Source organism: Dipodomys merriami, unplaced genomic scaffold (genome assembly GCF_024711535.1).
Source record: "Dipodomys merriami isolate MVZ:Mamm:240054 unplaced genomic scaffold, mDipMer1.0.p SCAF_192, whole genome shotgun sequence".
NCBI classification, from domain to species: Eukaryota; Metazoa; Chordata; class Mammalia; order Rodentia; family Heteromyidae; genus Dipodomys; species Dipodomys merriami.
The window spans coordinates 266327-286860 of record NW_027203293.1 but is presented as its reverse complement, the minus strand read 5'-3'; the positions used below and the strand labels follow the sequence as shown (position 1 = coordinate 286860).

The window sequence follows — 20534 nt, the reverse complement described above, 5'->3', positions numbered from 1 at the left end:
AATGTGCTTATTTTGGTAGCACTGAATTTGAACTCAGGGCCTCATGCTTGCTAGTTACCTATTGTACCAAATGAGCCATACTGTTAGCCTTTATTTATTTATTTTTGTTATTTAGTGGCTAGGGCTAGCCTTGGACTGTGTAGCCTTCCTAGCTGTTCTTCTCACCTATACCTCCTGTGTAGCTGGGATTACAGGCATGTACCACCATCCCCAGACACTTCTTCGATTTAAAGAAAGTTGATCCAAGCTTTCTTTGACTTAAAAATTAAACACTCTAGCCATGATTGCTATCTACTTCTATTCTTATGGTTCTGATGTCTTCCCCATAAGCCCAGAGTCAGGGGTGGTGAAAGGAATTGGAGAGGATGATAAATATTCCTTGCTTGACCAAACTTTAGTCAGTCTTCTGAGCTTTCTTTCAGATCTATAATACACATCCTTGTAAAATCCCACATAGCAAGGACTTGGCTAAATTGGTTTAACAAGAACTTCCTTCTGACTGGAGATGTGATCATCTTCAATGTCTGGCCAGGTTCCTTATCCTCCACCATCTCTCAGGTGAGGTCTGAACTCCTTGGCCTGTCTTCAGCAACAATCCTGTCAGGTGGGGGATTAGCCAGAATGCCCTTGGTTCCCAACGTTTCATAAACTTCCACCTGTCACATGACACATTGATGTTTGTTTTCTGTTTACTCATCCTACTCTATGGATGCTCAGAAATTCCCATGGCCTATGTTGTATTCAGAATCAGCCCCATTCGATACTGAGGTCTCTTTTTTCCTATGGCAATAGTGTTGAATAAAATGTTTTTCTTAACGAGTTCATGGCTGTTCTAGTTTTAGTTTTCTTGAAGTGTGGGTCTGTGCAGGTCTACCTAGGATGGGTGGAGGGTGCACACGGGCACATCCATTCTATCCAAGGCTTATACTTCAGGATTTCCAGCCTTTCAGGATTTTTAGCTGCTTATAAGATCAAAATAAATCAGCTGGGCTCCTGGACAAAACAGATTGTATTCATCAACAGCATGCTGTCATTCAGGGTTATGATTCTTTTCTTTCCATTTTCTCATCAGGCCTTCTATACATATGGAAAAAAGAGGTTTAAGCAGCTGCATTCCATTCCAAAGGTCGGAAAAGAAACTGTATCCTGAACATCTTCCCTTTAAATCTCCCAGAGATTTGGAAGGAAAAGCCTATCGTCAGAAATAAATAGTAGTAGCAACCTTAAGCCCAGTGCCCGAGACAAACATCCTTCCTCTAGTTTGTGATTCAGATCTTGATGCATTTTGATGAAGGTTTTAGACAGATTGCAGGTTCATGTCTGTGGTGACAACAGAACAAGCTACGTGTTTGTTACTGGATATTGTACTTCTTTAAGCTCTAGGCTAGCCTCACTTCCCAAGACAGTGGCTTTCATAGGATATGAAGCCAGCAGACATTCTGATTCAGTTTAGTGATTTTTCTAAACATAGGAGCAAAAATTTAGAATCTGCAGAATTCACAAAGAATAGAAATTTCTGGCTTCTCTTAGATCTAGGAGTTGATCCTGGGCTGGCTTTCTCATATGGAAGCACTGATGTTGAATCAAGTCTGTATTCTTCGTATGAGATGTGTTCCCTCTCTTTTTCTGCCTTGGTCTGTGATTTTTCAATTGGCACCTGGCTTATCGTTACAAATGATCTTTTGTTTATCCTATTTTATTTTTATATTGGAGAAATGATTTTTATCTGCTCCCATGTTTCTACCAAAAGTGAGAAAACAGAAGACAGAACAAGTGCTCTGCTTCTTCTCTCTCTTTGCCTAGTCATGATTTGGCAGTTCTCTTTCTGGCTCCATTTGGTGGTGGTAAGTGACATGTTCACACAAGTCACCATCCATGGATATAGCATAGTGTTAGGTACTTAATAGCCACTCCGTAAAACCTGCTGACTGAATAAAGGAACAGCAACAAGAGTAGTAGTAATGAACCATATGCTTTGCCTTGCATATTTGCTGGTTATATGCACACACTATTTAATGAAGGAGGTGAAACTTTATGTCCAGGTCAATACACACCACAAGACCTTCCACACTGTGCATAGGAAATGAGAGGTTGATGGATTTCCTCACAGTGAAGTTTGTTTGTAGGTCCCATTTTTTATTCTAAGGTGGACATTCTTTGTAGAAATAAATGAGGAGACATAAATAGCTAAGACAAACAAAACAGAATACTCCTCTGCAAATGGCTGATTTAACGATGAGACTGAAAAGAGGACACATAACTCTTGCCATAGTGCCTGGAGGATGCTGGCTATAGCCCTCCATCTTACGGATGGTCACCGAGCAGCAGATGCTGGGGAAGGGGTCTCCCTTCCCACGGCAGTGGCACTGCTAGGCCCTTTCATCCTCATAGCTAGCCCTGATGTACTCCATACTTCCACTTCATTGGTAAGGAAAGGAGGCTTGTATTTGGAGGGTCAAAAAATATAGGAAGGAAAGAATGTTTTCTGAGTATCAAAAATGAACCAAAGTGGGCATGAAGGGGATCTTTTTTTTTGGCTGGACATGAGGTCGTGAAGATCATAGCTGTTTCCATGTTCAGCTGGCTGCATCAGGCTTTCCACCTACCTTCCCTGGCACCCTGAGGCCTCTCTCTTCGACCTCTGATATCTCTCCCCTGACCCCTGAGACTCCTCCCCTAGAATCCGAGTTCCATCTCTTTCAACCCACTGACCCTTCTCCTCTCAGTTCCTTGAGGGGCGCCTCCTCGTCCACCTCCTGAGACGCCTGCCCACTCAAGGTTTCCCTTTTCTCTTAAGGGGTGGTTCAGAGAGGTTCAGTCTCCATCTGGCTTACTCGCTGCTTAGGAATTCCTGACGTCTGATACGTCTCCTCACTTCTCCCAGGCCATGACAGCGAACTGTCCAGATTTGGCTTTTAGCCTGTGCCACAGCTGCTGGCGTAGTGCTTGGAGCTGCAGAGCACTTCCCAGTGCCCTATGTGCGTTCTGCATCCTGGCACCGTGGACAGCCAGCGTCGGCACTTGCCTGTTACATGGTAAGTGCCAAGGTTCAGAGAAATCAAATGCCTCCCTAAGGTTAGATAAGTAACATGTGGCCACTTTAGGGTGTGGACTCAGGTCTGGGGTCCCCAAGTATGGTGTGGTCAGTGATCATCAGGGTGGAGGGACAGGTTTTCAGAGATGGAGCCCCTTCCTTGGGAACTTCCCCTAGGCTTCCTTCTTGGACTGGCTTTGTTGTTTGGTCTCTTCTGCACACACGAGTTAAACAATAATCCTCCTTGATAAGAACAGTAAGAGTGGATGGTGGGAGGGGAGAAGGGAGCAGTAGCTCTGTCCTTTAGGTAGAACTTACCATGTGTCTAGACTACATAAGACATTTTGCCAGGTTCATTGAAGCTCTCTAACAAGCCTCAGGCCACAGCAAGTAAGCATCATATTAAGGACCCCCTCCCCCCTGCATCTTAGGTGTGGTCAATCCCAATGTCTAAATCAGCCACTCAGAAAAAGAGGAGATGTGCAACATATATCTTCTTTCCAATAATATTCTCATCTCAAGCTCTTAGGGATTCTTTCAAGTATTTAGAGACTTTCATGGCAATTATTTTAAAGAACAAATGAATACTACATACAGCTCTTCCTAATTCAAAGAAATTATTTTACATGAAAAGACAACTTCAGTTAAAAGTTTACTGGACTGATTTTTGAAAGTCCTTCAGAGAGCCTTCTAATTAACCTCCTTCAAATCTGAAATTACCAGCAACAAAGCAACTTTATAACAGATGGCAAATTCAATTTCAGATAGCTCGATTTTGGATTGTGTCAATTTGGGGTGCACTCTGTTTATACTTCCAGTGGGCTAAGATGCCAGTGTAGAAGCAGGCGCAAGTTCTACATCTCATGGGGGTAGTGGGGAGAAATCAGACTGTGTTCAAAGTCCCATTGATGATAACATTCAACACTTACCTAATCTTGAGTTTTCAGTGGGAAATGCATTTAGAATGCTTTTTCTGTAGAGAAATGAAATCTCATCACAGAGATTCATTTTGATGTGACATTTTGAGGATCACATTTGTGGCTAACAGGGTGGACAAGTAAGAGCTATTTGAGACCACGACTGTAACTTTAAAACTTGAAACACTACAACCCTGGCAGGACCAGAGCTCAGTACTTACAGGGTCGAGAAGGGAACTGAGACCAAGCCAGGAGATTTCTCAACTGTGATGGCTGAAAAGAAAGAAAAAATTCTGGTTTGTTATTCAGAAAAATTAGAAAAACATCTGTTGAACTTCCTGGGAGCTAGTAATTTTATGCCACATTCTTTCCAGTGATGGCATGTTTTGCAAAGCTGGGATAGATTCTAGCAGCTGTTGAGCTAAAACACAAGTGTCATACAAAAGTCAGTGTGGGATTGAAACGAGGATCGTGTGCCCGGTCTCATTCCAAGCCCCCAGAACTGTGCAGTTCTCAGTGGGGACACATGAACAGATGCTTTTTTTTTGCTCAGGCTAGCACTTGAGCTACAGCACCACTTCTGGATTTTTGGGGTAGTTGATTGGACATGAAAGTCTCAATCCATGATCCTCAGGTCTTAGCCTCCTAAGTAGCTAGATTATAGCATGAGCCATTGGTTCCTAGGTGCTGCTGCTGCTTTTTCTTCTCTTTCTTTGTCTTTGTCTCTCCTTCTTTCCTTCATTCCTTCTTTCCTTCCTTCTTTTCTTTGTTTCTTTCTTTCTTTCTTTCTTTGTTTCTTTCTTTCTTTCTTTCTTTCTTTCTTTTGTTCTTTCATTCTTTCTTTCGTTCTTTCTTTCTTCCTTTCTTTCTTTTGTTCTTTCATTCTTTCTTTCTTTCATTCTTTCTTTCTTTCCTTTCTTTCTTTCTTTCCTTCCTCCCTCCCCCTCTCTCTCTTTCATTATTTTTCTTTCTTTCTTGTGTCAGTACTGGGACTTGAAGTCAGGGCCTTGTGCTCTCGGTTTTTTCCATTCATGGCTGGCACTCTACCAGTTGAGTCATACCTCATTATAGCTTTTTAGTAACAGTCAGTCTTGAGGATTTCTCTGTCCAGGCTGGCTTTGAATTGTGATCCTCAGATATCAGCCTCCTGAGTAACTAGAATTATGGGCATGAGCCACCGATGCCCAGCTTTCTAATAATTTCTTTTTTCTTTTCTTTTTTGTCTGTGACCAGGACTCAAACTTGGTACCCGATGCTTTTGCTCACTGGCTAGCACTCTACCAACTGGGCCCTGCCTCTCCTTCCCTTTCTGTTGCTTTCTTTGTATTAAGTTGAGGTATAGATATGTGGCACAGAGATGAGATATAAATACTACATTATGTAGGCATAGTATCTAATAGTTAGAACCATTATGGATTTCTTTTGGGCTAGGAACATCGAACAATTCACTGAGATAGTAAGGGTTTCCTGAACATAGAGTTTGGGAACTTCTAGTATATTTTACCCATTGCTCACCTGGAAAAACTGGGGTCATTCTTGGTGACTCTTACTCAACTTCCCAAACACACTCACCAGGAAGTCCTCTCAGTCTTATCTCTATCCCAGTCCAGTCTTCTCATTACTATACATGATCACCTTCTTCATCCTCCATGTTCTGTAACTGTCTTCCTGCTTCCAATCCCATACTCCAAAATCCATTCTTTAAGCAAGATTGTTTTCTTTTTCTTTCTTTTTCTTTTGATTTGAGACTGGGACTTGAACTTGGTACCTGATGCTTTACTCTACCTACTGAGTCATGCCTCCAACCTCAGCATTACTTCCTTAAAATCTCCCTATAGCTCCCCTTTCACTTTGAAAGACTTCCAAAGCCCATCCAAGCTGGCCCTGTTTCTGTCTTTCTTCCCCTTAATAGATCCTGTTCCCACCTCAGGGTTCTCCTGGGAACCCTCCTACTGTCTGCAAAACTGTCTGGCTACTTGAAGATGTTCACATGCTTCATGGGCTCTTCCTCCTCAAGTTTTAGCTCATAGACTGTCTCCTCAATGAGGCCTTCCTTGGCAGTTAGCCCTTCCCTAAATTCACTCCTGCTTCTAGTCAGTCAATGTGAAATCATCACATTGGTTTCCTTGTGACATTTGTTACTCCTGAACAGATCGTGTTCACAGGATTATGCATTTAGAAACAGAAATTGAATATGTTTTCTTGTTCATCATTGTATTCTTACCACCTAGATAGGCCTGGCACATAGAAAGAAAGCAATAAATAATTGCCAGAATGAATAAATGTGATTGTCCAATATGGCATGTCTTTGGGTCATGATGATTCCTAACAGAGATGATATAAAAGTGTGTTGAGAGACAAGAAGCTCATAATTTCACACACACACGCGCACATACACACACACACGTGCACACACACACACACGCATGCACATGTACACACACGTGCACACACACACTCACACGCACGCACGTGTACACACACACACACACACACACACACACACACACACACACACACACACACACACACACACACACACACACACACACACACCATATTTTTCAGTCCAGTTAATCTAGTGAAGGTTTTCTACATTCTTTGGGAAAACATAACAGATAATTACGTCATATGAACTTTTCATATGAACTTTTTTCCCCCTGAGCACATTATATGGAGTTGCATAGTTGATGAAGCAACTTCACTCTATCACGTGCTTCTTTCTAGCAGTTTCCTCTTCTTCTTTCCCTTGATTCCCTTATTTCTAGAGAAATTGAGATAAAGACTTAAAAAGGAGCCTTCCTCTAAGTACAGCATTGAACTGAAAAGACTCTCCCATTGTCCAGCCTGAACTTGCTGATGCGTTTTCCTCTACAGTAGCAAATCTAGGAAACACACATGGCAAGTTGGCAAAAAGGACAGGTGCAGAATTATTCAACATCTCTGCTAAACAGCAGTGGGAGATTAAACAGAGCTTTCTTTAATAAGATTAATTCTGAAATACGAAGAGCAGTTTGGCATATCCCCAAAGATACAAGGCATTTGTAGCTATGTAAGATTAAAGGAGCTTTCACACAAAGCAATTTTCCTTTCCAACATCAAAGAGATGCTTCAGAGAGGCTGCTAGACTGTGACACATGGCCGCAAATGCACAGTGCACAGCTTCTTTCTGGAAAGACAGTCTGCCCAGCAAAGAATTAGATTGACGGCTTTTGCTACACAGGACATGGGGAACTATTGTTCCTAGGATCACAATTATGGGTTAGGGATCAAGTCAACAAACACCCCAGACAGGTGGCTTCCTGGTGATAACCTAGGATTTCCAAGGATGGAGACCAAGGGAGGCTGGCTGTTGGGAAGTTCTAACAGATAATAAATAACATCCATGACACTGGAAATAGTAGTTATGGCAAACACCACAGCCACCATTTCTCCATGCCAGGCACTGTTCTTATGTACATAACAAAAAGCATCACTTCTGCTGCTAAATCTTCTTCCCTTGCCCCTCCCCCCACCACCCAGCTAGCCTTCCTGAGTCTGCTCTTCACCACTCTTCACCCCTCCCACTGAGCTGCACAAAACACACTTGTTCTACAGTGAGTCACAAATCTGTGAAGGTAGCTTTTCTATTTGGTATTCCCTTTTTGTGTTCTCCTGTGTTAAGCTTATGTTTCTTTTTTGAACCTCATACAGGGTCTTCTTAATGGATTGGTATTAAAATTTCCTCTTGCTGGGTTTGCCTCATCCTTCCAAGATGTAAATCCTGATTTTATCATTAGGCATGTTAATGAAGCCTGGTATAATATGCTTCCGAAAGTTAAAAGTGCCCAAGTTTCCTCTTTTTTTCTCTTCCCTTCTAAAAATATATCTTGCAGACTTTTTTTTTTTTCTGGAGGGTATTTTTTTTTTTTTTTTTTTTTGCCAGTCATGGTGCCTGAACTCTGGGCCTGGGCACTGTCCCTCAGCTCTTCAGCTCAAGTCTAGTGCTCTACCACTTGAGCCACAGCACCACTTCCAGCTTTTTCTGCTTATGTGGTGCTGAGGAATTGAACCCAGGGCCTCATGCATGCAAGGCAAGCACTCTACCACTGAGCCACCTTCCCAGCCCCTCTGGAAGGTATTTGGGTTTGAACTCAAGATCTTGTGCTTGTTAGGCAGGTGTTCTACCACCTGAGTCATGGCCCCAGACTTTTTTGATTCAGGGAGTTTTTTTGGTCAGTCCTAAGGCTTGAACTCTGGGCCTGGACACTGTTGCTGAGCCTCTTTTGCTCAAAACTAGCTCTCTACCAATTGAGCCACAGCACCACTTCCGGTCTGTTTTGGTAAAAGAGTCTCACAGACTTTCCTGCCCAGACTGGCTTCAAATGGCAATCTTCAGATCTCAGCCTCCTGAGTACTTAGGAATACAGGCAAGAAGCATCAACACCCACTTGTTGTAGTTATTTTTCCGATGGAGTTTTATGATTTTGTTTAGGGCTGGCCATGGACTGTGATTCTTCTAACCTATGCTTCCCGCATGGTTGGGACTACAGATACATAGCACCATGCCTGGCATTTTGATTGAAGTGAGGTCTAGTTAAGCTTTTCCAGGCTGACTTTGAACAATGAACTGCCTAATATCTGCCTTCTGAGTAGTTGATGTTATAGGCATGAGCCACCAGACCCAGTCTCTTTCAGACTATAAAAGTAATCAGATGCTGTTAGATATTAGGGCTGCAAGTATGCAAAGACACCCACCTACGGATTTTAAACTCTTCTTACAGCCATACATAGTGACTCATAGGCATAATTCTGTCAGCTTAGGAGGCAGAGATCTGGAGGACTGTGGTTTAAGGACACATTGAACAAAAAATTCTCAAGAACTCATCAACAAAGAAAAAGCTGGGTGTGGTGGTGTGTGCTTGTCATCCCAGCAAAATAGGAAACATAATAGAATGATTGTGATCCTGATTGGCCTAGGCATAAATTCAAAGATCAAAAATAATGAAGGAAAAAGGGAAAGACACATATTTCAGGTGATAGAGCACTTGTCTAACAATCTTAAGTCCCTCAGTTCAAACCTCAGTACCACACAAAAACAAAAAAGAAAACATCACCACCCAAACACCCTATATCTTGCTTAAGTGGGGAGACAGAAGCATAAATTATATAAGTTAGAGCATGATATTATTATATAATGAGTAGAAAAATAAGAGACTCTTCTTTGAGGTATTGGAGTTTGAACCCAGGGCCTGCCATGTACCAATAAACACTCTACCACCGAGCTACAACTCCAGTCCAGGACATCAATCTTAGCATGAATTGAAGAGTAATAATCTGTAAGAGGAGGTAATGAAGAGGCCAGTAGAAAGCCAGCACTACCCTAGCTCCTAGAGTATATGGTCCAGTGAGGAAAATTGCAGTCCTCACTTAATTCAAAGCTAGCCAGAGGCTGTTCCAGAAAAGCTCATTTACAGAAGAAGCTGTGCAGTTGTAGCCTTTTTCTCTTCTTTCCGGTCTGCCTAATCAGTAGACTCTTCTTTACCATGTTGCCTCCCTAAAGAATCAGGTGCAGCTGCTTTGACCAGAGCTTGTAAGATTTTACATGGTGGGCTAGAGAGACAGGGGACTGTCTATGAGGAAACTGGAGATCAGCATGAGACAGAATCACAGACAAGGAGGCTTTTCATGAAAATGACCAGATAGTCATTGAGAAGACTGCTAATATCAAGTGCAAATGGACTTCATGGTGATGACTGCTTTTGTGTCTCTCAGTGTAATGAGTCAGGTTGCTTAGAAGCCATCCTCAACATGAAGACTAGCATCTTTGGAATTCTGGCAGGATGATGTGTTTGCACGTGGTAAAGCTCAGCATGGTGCCCAGAGCCTGAAACTTTCTGGGAATTTTTAAGGATAGAGAATGAGCAACCTTGGTGGATCTATTATTCTATCCCTTTGTTCAGTGAGGACAATCCTTGTGGCAGTGAGCTTTTTTAAGAGAAAGAAATGCCTGCAGCCAAAAGATGAGAGAGTTTTGGGAATCAGTAGGTTCTGAGCCAGGTGTCTTGTGTCATCCATTCACTGTCCCTGAATCTCTATCTAGTGCTTCCTGATCTAGCTGCACAAATCAGTTCAATCAGAGATGCTAAGTTTCATCTGTTTTCAGGAGTTCTGAGAACTAGACCTCAGTGAGAAGTACTGACAGCACTGGGCATGAACTTGGTCAAGTGTAGCTCCAAGGCAGTGAGTTCTAGTCCTGGGTAAGCACAGATCTCACACATGGTTGAGTTCTGAAAACCTGGCTCAAAGCTATGAGCAAGTAAAAAGCTGGGTTGTCATCAAACTGATAACCAAACTCCTCTCATCAGGGCGACAACATACCTAAAGGAAACAACTCCAAAGAGGAAGAATTACTATGCTCAGAGTTTCAGTCCATGGATACTTAGCTCCATGCACCTGGACACAACACCATATTGGTGCAGGAAGAGGTTGTTCACCTCATGGCAGTCAGGAGCCAGAGAGAGTGATGGAGTTACCTGAGACCAGCCATGCCTCCACTGACCTACTTTTTCTAGCTAGACCCACCTCCTAAAGCTTTCAGATCACTCTTAAACACTTCTCCTACTGGTGAGAGACCAAACATGAGCTTTGTTGTTGTTGTTGTTGGTTGTGGGGCCTGAACTTTGGGCCTGGGTGCTGTCCCTCAGCTCTTCAGCTCAAGGCTAGCGCTCTACCACTTGAGCCACAGGGCAACTTCCAGCTTTTTCTACTTATGTGGTGTTGAGGAATAGAACCCAGAGCCTCATGCATGCAAGGCAAGAACTCTACTACCAAGCCACCTTTCCAGCCCCACATGAACATTTTTATATTCGAGTCATAACTTTCTCTCCGTGGACTACAAACGCTCATGACTATTTTGTAATGCAAAATGCGTTTAGTCCATTTCCAAGTGTTTCCTACAAGTCTTAGCAATTTCAACATTGTTTAAAAAGTCCAAGTTCAACGTTTCCTTTGTGACTCAAAGTAAACTCTTTGTTTTAAAAATAAAAAGTTGTGTTATCTCCAATATACAATGGCACAGAATACCCTTTACACTTCACAAGGGAAGGATAAGAAAATAACTAGGAAGGATTGGATCAGGGCAAGACTGAAAACCCAGCAGGGCAGGCACTAAATCTGTGCCTCTGTGATGCATCTGGAGAAGGTCATGATATAAATTCTAGGGGATACAGAAAGGCCTATTCCCATAGCGCTGCCACCTGCTGACCGCAAGGCCTCCCTTCTAGACTGGCTACAAGGGTTGTCCATAGCTTCACTTGGCAGTGAAGCTATAGACACTCTTGGCATCTTCAACTCTTAGCAATCTCAGCTTAGGCTTTCCCCTCAGAACCTCCCTCCAGGGACATCCTGCAGAGACACTAACACTGCCACACACTGATTGGTCTCCCAGGCCTTCCTTTGAAATCTGGATGGAAGCCTGTAGAGCCCTTTTAACTCTTATTCTGCATGTCTACAAAACCACTATCATGTGAGTGACACCAAGGTCAGTTCCAAGCTCAAGCCACGGCATGATCCATGTGGACCATGGGTGCAAAGTTTCTCATGGCCTGGGAGCCTGTGCAAAGGGAAAGGAATCCTTGGGAAATACTTTCCAAGGCCTCCTTTGCCAGCAGGGTGCCTCCAGATGCTGTCTTCTCAAGAAAGTCTCCAAATGAGTTTGTTCTTCCATATGACCCTGTGATGGATGGAGTGTGGTCAATTCCTGAGATGTCCTGATGCAAAGGAACTGGTTTCTTTTTAATCCCACTAATCTATTTTTAACAACTACGTCTTTCTTTTTGAACCAAGCTTTTCATTCTCCAAATCTTTCTGTTCTGCCTTTTGCTCCGTGTTCTTACTGGAAATCACTTAAAAGTAGCAGCAATTATGCTACAGCCTAAATGCTATGTTGTCTTGATATTTCCTCCACAAAACAGTGCATAAGGTTTAAATTTAGTCTCACCCAAAGTCTTAGGACACAGACAACATGTACACACATTCTTTTGCCAGAATGTAACATGAATACTTTCTAGTCCAATTCCCAATGTAAATTCCCATCTGGAGCCTCATGAGCACACTTTTTAACTGTCTGGATTTCTATCAGCATTCTAGTCTTTTGAGCTTCCATCACAACTGTTCATTAAGCTCTGCTTATAGCTTCTCTGGCCTATATCTCCAGTCTTCTTCACATTCTTACAGACCAGTTCCAAAGGCTTAAGAACCACATGGTCAGGCTTTGCCATAACAATGACCTTGGGGCTGGGAAGGTGGCTCAGTGGTAGAGGGCTTGCCTTGCATGCTTGAGGCCCTGGGTTCAATTCCTCAGCACCCATAAACAAAAAAAAAAAAAAGCCGGAAGTGGCGCTGTGGCTCCAGTGGTAGAGTGCTAGCCTGGAGCTGAAGAGCTGAGGGACAGCGCCCAGGCCCAGAGTTCAGGCCCACGACCGGACCACAAAAAAAAAAAAAAAAAAAAAAAAAAGGAAGACCTCACCTCACTGGCACTAATTTTCTGTGCTAGTTTTATCATCACTGTGACCAAAATACTTAAGACAACAAGCAACTCAGAGAAATAAAGATTTATACTGGCTCATGGTTTCAGAGGGTTCAATCCATAGTGTGTGGACAGACCATCATGGTAGTAGAAGTATGTGGAGGAAAAGGTATTTATCTTATTGTGGACAGAAAGGATGGGAGTGGGGGTGGGTAGAGGAAGGAGGATGAAGTGGGAGAAGAAGAGATGAGAACTAAGGCTAAGCATAACCTTCAAAACATGCCCCTGGAACCCTGGAACCTGTTTCCTCTAACTAGGCCCTAGTTCTAAAGTTTCCAGAACCTTCCAAATTCCATGAGCCTAGGCGGGGGAGGAAGGAGGTGGTGGGTCATTTTATATTCAAATCATAACAACCTTCCAGCTCTTTCACTGCTCTTGTCCTACTAAACTGCTAATGTTTGTTTGTATATCTATCCTAAGACCATAGTCATTACAGAGGCTAGCCCACAATGGGGTTTCAACAGAAGCATATGCACGGAATAGTTGGTCCAGAGGAAGAAGAGGCACACAGAAGTCTAACTGCAATCCAAATTTCTATTTGAGTGTTTCATCCATTTACCTTACCATCTCTCCATGGAGAAAACCTAAGGATTGAATGGGCTCAGGGAGCAGAGAGGCTGGGGAAGGGAATAGGGTGGGTGGGCCACAGAAGCCTTGGCCATACTGGTGTTCTGCCAGCAGATGTGTAGAAATTGTAGCTGGAGCAAAGGACAAAGCCTCATTTCTGTGCAGGACCTCAAGGAAGCTTACAGTGTTTTGCAAGTTCAGGGCATCCTTGGGCTGTGGATACTGTCTTCCGTTTAGAGTGTCTTAGCCTACTGGTGGAATTCTGGGTGGAAGGCAGTGCTTTTCCTCTTGAAGGGAACCTATTCCTGTGAGTGTTGTGGTGCCCTCTTGAGTGCTTGTCTGGATTCATAGGACATGCCAGGGGAAAACACTGAAGTCCAAAAGTTCTGTTGAACCAACCATCTTGGACCAATCTTTTGCAGACACCCCCCACCCCCACCTTTTCCCCACTTCCGACATCCAGGGCACATGTTAAAATGTAGTTTCCCAGGGTTTTTCTTTTTAAAAATAGAGTTTCAAATATATTCAGATTTGAACCTTCAAGGAGGATGATTTGGCACTGTACACTTGTAAAACAGCAAGCTTAGTCGCTGTTCTCCAGGCCTGGGAAGGCCGGGCAGGACTGCGCTCTCCCTCCCATTTTATAAAGGTGGAGAAGAGAGGGACATGGGGAATTGGGGACGGCTCCCTTGAGTCACAATGGACCTGGGCAAGGCTGGAATCTCGCATCTGGGGAAGTTCTCTCGATTGACCCATGGGATTCTGCATACCCTCCACCTATTCTTCCCTTTCAACTCAGGGCCAGGGGTTCTCTGGAGAGGAAAGGAAGTCCTTTCTCTGTGCTAGGATCTCTCTCCTTTGCCAGAGACACTTGCTGAATGAAGGTCAAATCAGGGAGCAGAAAGGTCAAGGAAGAGGAGCGGCAGGTGAAGGGAAAGAAAACAAAGAGGTCTGTGTACTTGATGCGTCTTTGTTGCCTCAATCCCCAACTCTGCTTCCAGCCTGGCCAAGGACGGATTCCCAGAGATGGCAGATGGGGAGGCCTGCACCCCTTCACCAGCACCGCACCTGAGCTCGCCGCTTCTGCTGCCGCCCGTCTTCACACCCAGCTTCCAGTTCTGCTCTCGGTTGCCATGGGGACGGTGCACCAAGCCACAGCTCCATCGCACCTGCGCAGCCCCGGGGGTTCTAAGCGTTATACCTCTGCACCTACCCTGACTTCTGTTCTCCCTGCTTCTTTCCTGGAGGGGAAATGTTTGGATCATGCAAGTGTTCAGTGGCTGCTCAGAGAGAGAGATGTCAGGGCCACCTCAGCCCCTTGGGTTGCCTTTCGATGAATGAGACTGTATAAGTGCCAGAACACCAGAACCTTGGTTTTCTAGACTCCTTTGGCCCAGTGCTGAGCTTGTAGGTGGCTACTCCAACGAAAAGCATCTGAGCGGATTCATTTGAACCGGTCCCCAGGACAAGGAGCCCTCAGCAGATTGGATGTCAATCTTTTTGCTCTTTTAAGTATTACTTAAGGGACTGGAGGAGGGAGGAAAGAAAGAACAGGGGCACAGAAAGTCCACAAACACGGTCTGGATCCGGGGTCAAGGGCTGGAGGCAACCGATGCAGTGCACAACTCTGGCTCTCTGAATGGAGTTTCTGGAGATACAGAGTGGTCCCAGGAGGGGCGTGGGGTGGCTAGACTGCACTCAGTTCCTATGTGGACATTTCTAGTCGGGTTTTGCAGAGATTTGAAGAGAAGTTGGCAGCTTGGAAATATCAGTACTCTGCTCTGATTTCCCATTCTAAAACAATGAGTATACTTACAACTAAATTTGTAATTACCATTCTCTATTCTTTTTCTTGAAAAGTCTACCAAATGACAGAAGCTGTAAGTATCCCCAATACCCAAAGAACCATGACTACCTTGTACCTAGCAATGTGTACCAGGCTCTGGGAAAGAGAAGGGGAGTGATGAGAAAGAGCGAAGGGGACACAGAGGCCCCAAGGCTGCTCTGCTCGGTGGTCCCATCAGGAGATGAGCAAGTAGAAAGTGACCAGGGGACTATTTTTGTCCCTCCCATTATGACATGGAGAAAACTGGAGAAGATCAGATAAGAAGCCAAGTTCAATCTGGCTTCATGGGTTGCAGGAACAAGTGTGGGAGAAACAGGAAGACAGAAGAGAAACAGGAAGACAGAAGATGCCAGAAAATGTTCAAAAGAGCACTTTGAACCAGATCCCAAGGATCTTCTAAGCCCAGAGGAAGAAGGGTGGGGGGCGCTAGGGGGTTACAGCAACCTTTGCTAGGGAGGGGAGTAGGGAGTGCTGCGGTCTGTGCTTCTCAGTTGTACAACAGACAGTGCCAAGTTGACTTCGGAGGACTTTTGAAGCTCTCTATAATCTCCAATGACTGACTGTACCTGAATCTAAGCAAAAATCTATACAGAGCTCAAAGCTTCAGAACATGCTTCCTAGCCCAGCACTTCCAGCAGTCCATGTTTCCCTTAGCCCCTCACAGGTTTCAGGACCCACTCACTCCTTGCCTGGTGAACAGAATCTGCACTGTTGTTAATGGCTATGCCCTCCACAAGATGGTGCTCTTAGGTTTTAAAATTTATTTTTATTTATTTATTTATTTTTATTATCCTTAGTTGGTTCTTAGTTTTTGTTATGTTAAAAGGTTTTGTTTTACACGAACAGATTCATTCCTTTGCCCATATTTTACTAAACGCCTGTTATGTGCTGGCATGTGTCTGGAGGTATTGTGCATCCATGTTCTGTCACTGGACATGACAGAATGGGATTATATTCATGATATAATGGGCCATGGACCACTACATGTAGCTCCTGAAAACTTGTAAGCTTCAAGCAAATGTTTGTCACATGAAAGCCTTGCATACCATCCTAATTTCTTTTGGAAGTAAGTGGGATAAATAGTACATAGTTCATGGCATACTATGATGGAGAAGTAATGAGCTAGAAAAGGCAATAGGTGATTAGGAGAGGGGAAACTGGTGTGGTCTGTACGAGGGGTAAGCATGTGATTTGTCATTCAACCCAGGAATCTCATGTCAGGAGAAGCAGAGATAGAAACGATTATGCTTCAAGAACCACCAGCAAAGAAGGATAAATGGTGATGATAGCAATAGTTAGTATTGATCAATCATAGTAGGAAGGTACTGTCACTATTTTTTAAAAATTTTATTTATTTATTTATTTGGTGCTAGTACAGGACCTTGAACTCAGGGCCTGGGCATTGTCCCTTAGGTTTTTTGCTCTACCACTTGAGCCCAGTTTTTTTTTTTTGTTAATTGCAGATAAGAGTCTCATTGATTTACCTGCCGGAGCTGGTATTGTTATTTTATTTTTTGTCCTGGTCCTGGGGCTGAACTCTGGGCCTGGGCTCTGTCCTGAGCTTCTGTACTCAAGGCTAACTACCACTTGAACAACAGATCCACTTCCAGCTTTGTGTGGTTAATTAGAGACAAGAGTCTCACTGACTCTCCTGCCCAGTCTGGCTTCAAACATGATCCTCAGATTTCATCCTCCTGAGTATCTAGGGTTGCAGGTGTGAACCACTGGTGCCTGGATATATTGTTATTTTTGATCTACTGTCAAGTTGAATTTATTTAGCTTTGCACAAGTCTTATTCTGGGGTTGTTAGCAAATCAAAATGTAATTTACAAATGTTTGTTAGACTCAAGTTCAGGAAATAAAGTCACTGTGATGCCCACTACTCCCAGATGCTAGGAGAGTCAAACACACCGACTTTGGTTGTTTCTCCTTTTTGCAGCATTGACTTTATCAGGGCAGTTTTAAAACCTGAAGTGAGGTAACAGTGCATGGCTACAGGTTGAGGGGGGACAAACTGAGGGACATCAGCCAGATTTCCTGGTGACAGACAAATTCTGTAGCTCCCAGAGGGGGGACAAACTGAGGGACATCAGCCAGATTTCCTGGTGACAGACAAATTCTGTAGCTCCCAGTAGGCAACTCTTTGAATTCCAGGCACCCCAAGCTAGGTCATTGTCCATCTGGACCTGACCCAGGATGGACTTGAACCGACCTTCTTTCTTTTCCTGTCTCTGTCCCTCATTTCTCCCCTTTCAGTACCCAAATGGACTTTCCATTCTTTTTAACACTTAGCTACCAATCTGTCACTCAAAGGCCAATATTTTAGATTGCTTGTGGCAATAAGAAAGCACAGAGTCTAACTGGAGTTTCTCGAGATAACATCTATTGCTTTGCAGCACCTGCCTGTCACTCTAGGACCAAGGCAAATAAGGTTGGGCTGATAACAGTTTGTTTTCATCCAACCTTGCTAGTGGCTTCTCTTTACGGAATATTGTTCCAGAGGGCCGCAAATGAACTCACCAGAATCTATCTGAACATCTTTCAGAGATTAGTTTGCACAGAGCACTCTGCCCAGGGTGCCTTTTCTCTTTATAAAGCTGGGCACTGCTTTTCTCTTCCTTTAGACACGGGCACAGGACTTTGCTTTAACACTTGCCAAGGTCTCTTATTACTTGCTGGGCTCAGTGTGCTGTGCCTGTCTAGGCATCTTCTTCTTCTTTTTTTCTTTTTTGATGCTGGTATTGGGGCTTGACTTGGGGCCTTGCATTCTTGCTTGGCTGTTTTGCTCAAGGCTGATGCTGTATCACTTGGACTACAGCTACACTTCTAGCTTTTTGCTGGTTAATTGGAGGTAAGAGTCTCTTGTCATTTTCCACCTGGACTGGCTTTGAACCATGATCCTCAGATCTCAGCCTCCTGAGTAGCTAGGATTACAGGGATGAGCCACCCACGCCCAGCTTGAGTCTTACTTTTATCAAGATTTCTATCTTCTACCGAGGGCAGCTGGCTTTGATGATCCAATCTCAGAGGATTTTTCTACTTTGACATTCTCTGAACCAGCAAGGGTGGTAAAGAGGCTATTTAGACACAAACGTGAGTGAATAAGAGCCTGAGAGGTCTCTGCGAGAACCACTGTCTTTGTCTTTATTGAGGCTCCTTTTATACATTTGTTAATATTGGTATAGTCATGTTGATTTGACAGGATAATGAATTTGTGGCTACAGCAAGAACGGTTTTTCCCACAGAGACCAGGATATGATCTTTTGGGGAGGCTTTTTAGAACTATAATTTTAAAGCATAAAATTGGACACTGGTGGCTCACATCTGTAATCCTAGCTACTCAGGAGGTTGAAATCTGAAGATTATAGTTCAAAGCCAACCTGGGCGGAAGTTTGTAAGACTTCTATCTCCAATTAACTACCAAAAAGCCAAAAGTTGAGCTGTGGCTCAAGTGGTAGACTGCTTGCCTTGAACAAAAGCTCGGGCACAGCTCTCAGGCCCTAAATTCAAGCCCAGGAATTGGCATACATGAGAGTGCGCATGCACATGTGCAACCTCTCCCCTCTCCCCCCTTCCTCCCCCCCCACATACAGCAAAGCAAAGCATAGGCAATTAATACAGCACTCAAGCTATGGTACATGAGCTTATAATTCTCAGATCTATTTATCCTCCAGGTACTGATACCGTACTATGTGTTACACACATTCATCACAGTCACCCGGCAGGCAATTAGCTGTGTTTTTCCACATCCAGCAGAACACAGTTTTCTGTGTGCAAAATGCAATGCATTAAAATAGCATTCATAGTCTCTGGACCAACTGCTGAGTTCCATATTTTCCCCCTATATTTTCCCCATGTTTTCTTCCCAGATTACTTTTCTAAAGGATGAGAAAGGTGAAAAAATATTTTGAAATCCTGCTTTTTCATGTATTGGTAGTCTGCTTTTTCTTCCCATTTGACCTATCTCTAACGGAAGAATAGAAGAGCATCTTGGACCATAAATAACTCCTTTAGGTTTCAGGGAGCTCTTGGCCCCAGCTGGCCACACAGAATTGTGCTCCAGGGTGACAGGGGTCTGGCACGGTCTGATGGCCCAGAAATGCAGGAAGAACAAACAAATCAGTACATTGCTTTACCAACCTGACTCCGTTGTGCACAGCCCTTAACCATGTTTGAGATTTCACAAGAAAAAAGCAATCCCTGAAGAACAGAAAAGGGGAGGGGGCATGGGGCTCGCTCTCATTATCTCCCTTTGGTTGATCTAACTCTGCTGTCTATAGTGGACCATTTGGAAGATTTTTGTTTTCTTATTTCCTATTGAGTCTAGAAAAGTAAAAATCCTTAAAAGTAGAAAAATATGTTTTTTCTTAGCAGGACGACTGGCTTGTAATTATGACACTCACCTGGCTTGTATTTATCACCACAGTCAACCTTGTAGCCTTCAAGTTCAGTGCTTCGGCCAAACACCCCATTGTGGGGTCATTGATGGAGTTCCTTGAACGGGACAGATAAGTATCAACATTGTTTCTCTGAAGACAGACACGTGGGATGCTTGGTCTGTAGCCAGCTCAGCCATGATTCCAGCCTAAGAGCCTTTATTGCCTCCTGGGATAGACCAAGACTCAGATGGCACAAGAATTTTCAAGGATAATCCAAGCTGGGTGGCAGTTGGCAGAAAGCCTTCTTCACAGTTCTCTCTGGATCCTTTATATAAAAAAAAGTCTCCCTGGAACCTTCTGGAAGAAACTTCTCTTGGCTGCATCTCTTTTCCACAGGGCTCTGGTTCCCCACATGTACCGTGACCTGGAGTGGACTTTATGTCTTTGGCATTATCAGGGCAACCAATTTGAGAATATGAAAAGATAACCTACCCTGGCTAGGTGTGGTGGCAAACACCTGTAATCTCAGTATTCAAGAGGGTTTGAGGCTAGGCTGGGTGATAAGGAGACTCTGTAACTGTGTGTATGTTTATGTGTGTGTAAAGAGAGATGAGGGAGGAGGAAGGGAGAGCGAGAGCAATGTGTGTACTCTATGGCAAAGCTTATCACCATGAAAGGCAGTATGAACTTCCTGGTAGCTCAGGCTGTGCTGGGACATGAGGTCTTTGAGAATGGTCCATTTATCTGCTTGCCTACTTGAATCACCTGGAAAGACAATGAACCAACGTGTAAGAGCCTTTGAATTATTGTCTCAAAACGGGAACCATTTTTATAACCTGTTCCAGAGGATGATGAACTCATCAAGAGAACAAAGTTGCCTGCTTTTGAGAGAGCTGGTCTGGGATTGGGTGCCCATGCTTCAGTGATTTATAGTCCCTTTTAATGCAGTTGGGATTGGGAGCGAAGGTCAGAGTGGGTATTTTACTGGATGTATGAGAGTGGATTTTAGATATAAATTATGCAACACTTGAAGCTCGGCACAGATACAAATTGAGCAGCCCCTTCACGGTGTTTAGGGAATTATGACTGATTTGTGGTCTGCTTATGCATGGCTAACAGGTTGTCTCTCTGCTATGAAAGCATTTTTCACATTTAGGACACCCATAATTAATTAGGAGTTCATGTGGTAGGGTCATGAATGGGAAGGTTTGGTGTTTTGACC

At 43.7% G+C, this 20534-nt stretch overlaps 1 protein-coding gene across 1 annotated transcript in view; it reads right to left on the bottom strand.

The window, feature by feature from the left end:
• Positions 1 to 14167, bottom strand: part of Erich6b (glutamate rich 6B) — a 47862-nt gene extending 33695 nt beyond the window's left edge. The window contains exons 1-2 of the mRNA XM_070028425.1: positions 14156 to 14167; positions 4173 to 4224 (exon numbers count right to left, since the gene is read on the bottom strand). The gene's annotated coding sequence lies outside the window, so the exon portion shown is untranslated. The remainder of the gene's footprint in view (positions 1 to 4172; positions 4225 to 14155) is intronic.
• Between the last annotated feature and the right edge of the window lie 6367 nt (positions 14168 to 20534).